Source organism: Trichomycterus rosablanca, chromosome 3 (genome assembly GCF_030014385.1).
Source record: "Trichomycterus rosablanca isolate fTriRos1 chromosome 3, fTriRos1.hap1, whole genome shotgun sequence".
In the NCBI taxonomy this organism is placed as follows: domain Eukaryota; kingdom Metazoa; phylum Chordata; class Actinopteri; order Siluriformes; family Trichomycteridae; genus Trichomycterus; species Trichomycterus rosablanca.
Window position 1 is genome coordinate 39,018,515 of NC_085990.1, and position 4,473 is coordinate 39,022,987.

Consider the following 4,473-nt stretch of genomic DNA (forward strand, 5'->3'; position numbering starts at 1 on the left):
TTAACATCAACTTGTCTACATTCGGCTCAACAACAAACAAAATTCGGCTCTTCCTATTTGGTGGGCGGTTTTCGAGGCAATGATTGTACGTCATTGGCTGTGTTACAAATACCTTTTTACCACCTACATAACTCCACTACATAGGGTTTCAATTCAGATTACTTTAATGATGGTTGCTATCGGCTTTGTTTACTATGACTCTGATAGAAGGCTATTTAGAAGTCAACCAAGGCTTGACGTTTATTGGAAATCCCAACGTCATGTGGGGAAATCCATGCTCATGTCGATTTAATAAAAGATCTTTATGTTAACGATCGCTAGTACTTTTTTTGTTTGCTGCTTTGTTTGACTAAAAACATTAACTACAATAATTCTACAATAATTAATACTTGTTTTTACACTTACTGTCCGTTTTATCAGGTCCACTTACCATATAAGAGCACTTTGTAGTTCTACAAATACCGACTGTAGTCCATCTGTTTCTCTACATACTTTTTTGACCTCCTTTTACTCTCTGTTCTTTAATGGTCAGAACCCCCACAGGACCACCACAAAGCATGAATTATTTAGGTGGTGGATCATTCTCAGCACTGCAGTGACACTGACATGGTGGTGGTGTGTTAGTGTGTGTTGTGCTGGTATGAGTGGATCAGTCACAGCAGCGCTGCTGGAGTTTTTAAATACCGTGTCCACTCTATTAGACACTCCTACCTAGTTGGTCCACCTTGTAGATGTAAAGTCAGAGACGATCGCTCATCTATTGCTGCTGTTTGTTGCTTTTCTTTTAGACCTTCATCAGTGGTCACAGAACGCTGCCCATGGGGCGCTGTTGGCTGGATCTTTTTTGGTTGGTGAACTATTCTCAGTCCAACAGTGACAGTGAGGTGTTTAAAAACTCCAGGAGAAGTTTTATCCACTGTCTTATCCACTAATACCAGCACAACACACACTAACACACCACCACCTTGTCAGTGTTAATGCAGTGCTGAGAATGACCCACAATCCAAATAATACCTACTATGCAGTGGTCCTGGGAGAGTCATGACCATTGAAGAACAGCATGAAGAAACAAGGAGGTGGTTTAAATGTTATGGCTAATCAGTGTGTGTGTATATATATATACAGTGTATCACAAAAGTGAGTACACCCCTCACATTTCTGCAGATATTTAAGTATATCTTTTCATGGGACAACACTGACAAAATGACACTTTGACACAATGAAAAGTAGTCTGTGTGCAGCTTATATAACAGTGTAAATTTATTCTTCCCTCAAAATAACTCAATATACAGCCATAAATGTCTAAACCACCGGCAACAAAAGTGAGTACACCCCTTAGTGAAAGTTCCTGAAGTGTCAATATTTTGTGTGGCCACCATTATTTCCTAGAACTGCCTTAACTCTCCTGGGCATGGAGTTTACCAGAGCTTCACAGGTTGCCACTGAAATGCTTTTCCACTCCTCCATGACGACATCACGGAGCTGGTGGATATTCGAGACTTTGCGCTCCTCCACCTTCCGCTTGAGGATGCCCCAAAGATGTTCTATTGGGTTTAGGTCTGGAGACATGCTTGGCCAGTCCATCACCTTTACCCTCAGCCTCTTCAATAAAGCAGTGGTCGTCTTAGAGGTGTGTTTGGGTTCATTATCATGCTGGAACACTGCCCTGCGACCCAGTTTCTGGAGGGAGGGGATCATGCTCTGCTTCATTATTTCACAGTACATATTGGAGTTCATGTGTCCCTCAATGAAATGTAACTCCCCAACACCTGCTGCTCTCATGCAGACCCAGACCATGGCATTCCCACCACCATGCTTGACTGTAGGCATGACACACTTATCTTTGTACTCCTCACCTGATTGCCGCCACACATGCTTGAGACCATCTGAACCAAACAAATTAATCTTGGTCTCAACAGACCATAGGACATGGTTCCAGTAATCCATGTCCTTTGTTGACATGTCTTCAGCAAACTGTTTGCGTGCTTTCTTGTGTAGAGACTTCAGAAGAGGCTTCCTCCTGGGGTGACAGCCATGCAGACCAATTTGATGTAGTGTGCGGCATATGGTCTGAGCACTGACAGGCTGACCCCCCACCTTTTCAATCTCTGCAGCAATGCTGACAGCACTCCTGCGCCTATCTTTCAAAGACAGCAGTTGGATGTGACGCTGAGCATGTGCACTCAGCTTCTTTGGACGACCAACGCGAGGTCTGTTCTGAGTGGACCCTGCTCTTTTAAAACGCTGGATGATCTTGGCCACTGTGCTGCAGCTCAGTTTCAGGGTGTTGGCAATCTTCTTGTAGCCTTGGCCATCTTCATGTAGCGCAACAATTCGTCTTTTAAGATCCTCAGAGAGTTCTTTGCCATGAGGTGCCATGTTGGAACTTTCAGTGACCAGTATGAGAGAGTGTGAGAGCTGTACTACTAAATTGAACACACCTGCTCCCTATGCACACCTGAGACCTAGTAACACTAACGAGTCACATGACATTTTGCAGGGAAAATGACAAGCAGTGCTCAATTTGGACATTTAGGGGTGTAGTCTCTTAGGGGTGTACTCACTTTTGTTGCCGGTGGTTTAGACATTAATGGCTGTATATTGAGTTATTTTGAGGGAAGAATAAATTTACACTGTTATAAAAGCTGCACACAGACTACTTTTCATTGTGTCAAAGTGTCATTTTGTCAGTGTTGTCCCATGAAAAGATATACTTAAATATCTGCAGAAATGTGAGGGGTGTACTCACTTTTGTGATACACTGTATATATATATACAGTGTATCACAAAACTGAGTACACCCCTCACATTTCTGGAAATATTTTATTATATCTTTTCATGGGACGACCCTATAGAAATAAAACTTGGATATAACTTAGAGTAGTCAGTGTACAGCTTGTATAGCAGTGTAGATTTACTGTCTTCTGAAAATAACTCAACACACAGCCATTAATGTCTAAATGGCTGGCAACATAAGTGAGTACACCCCACAGTGAACATGTCCAAATTGTGCCCAAAGTGTCAATATTTTGTGTGACCACCATTATTATCCAGCACTGCCTAACCCTCCTGGGCATGGAATTCACCAGAGCTGCACAGGTTGCTACTGGAATCCTCTTCCACTCCTCCATGATGACATCACGGAGCTGGTGGATGTTAGACACCTTGAACTCCTCCACCTTCCACTTGAGGATGCGCCACAGGTGCTCAATTGGGTTTAGTCCATCACCTTTACCTTCAGCTTCCTCAGCAAGGCAGTTGTCATCTTGGAGGTTGTGTTTGGGGTCGTTATCCTGTTGGAAAACTGCCAGTTTTCGAAGGGAGGGGATCATGCTCTGTTTCAGAATGTCACAGTACATGTTGGAATTCATGTTTCCCTCAATGAACTGCAGCTCCCCAGTGCCAGCAACACTCATGCAGCCCAAGACCATGATGCTACCACCACCATGCTTGACTGTAGGCAAGATACAGTTGTCTTGGTACTTCTCACCAGGGCGCCGCCACACATGCTGGACACCATCTGAGCCAAACAACTTTATCTTGGTCTCGTCAGACCACAGGGCATTCCAGTAATCCATGTTCTTGGACTGCTTGTCTTCAGCAAACTGTTTGCGGGCTTTCTTGTGCGTCAGCTTCCTTCTGGGATGACGACCATGCAGACCGAGTTGATGCAGTGTGCGGCGTATGGTCTGAGCACTGACAGGCTGACCTCCCACGTCTTCAACCTCTGCAGCAATGCTGGCAGCACTCATGTGTCTATTTTTTAAAGCCAACCTCTGGATATGACGCCGAACACGTGGACTCAACTTCTTTGGTCGACCCTGGCGAAGCCTGTTCCGAGTGGAACCTGTCCTGGAAAACCGCTGTATGACCTTGACCACCATGCTGTAGCTCAGTTTCAGGGTGTTAGCAATCTTCTTATAGCCCAGGCCATCTTTGTGGAGAGCAACAATTCTATTTCTCACATCCTCAGAGAGTTCTTTGCCATGAGGTGCCATGTTGACTATCCAGTGGCCAGTATGAGAGAATTGTACCCAAAACACCAAATTTAACAGCCCTGCTCCCCATTTACACCTGGGACCTTGACACATGACACCAGGGAGGGACAACGACACATTTGGGCACAATTTGGACATGTTCACTGTGGGGTGTACTCACTTATGTTGCCAGCTATTTAGACATTAATGGCTGTGTTGAGTTATTTTCAGAAGACAGTAAATCTACACTGCTATACAAGCTGTACACTGACTACTCTAAGTTATATCCAAGTTTCATGTCTATAGTGTTGTCCCATGAAAAGATATAATGAAATATTTGCAGAAATGTGAGGGGTGTACTCACTTTTGTGATACACTGTTGTCCCAGTATCACAAAAGTGAGTACACCCCTCACATTTCTGCAGATATTTAAGTATATCTTTTCATGGGACAACACTGACAAAATGACACTTTGACACAATGAAAAGTAGTCTGT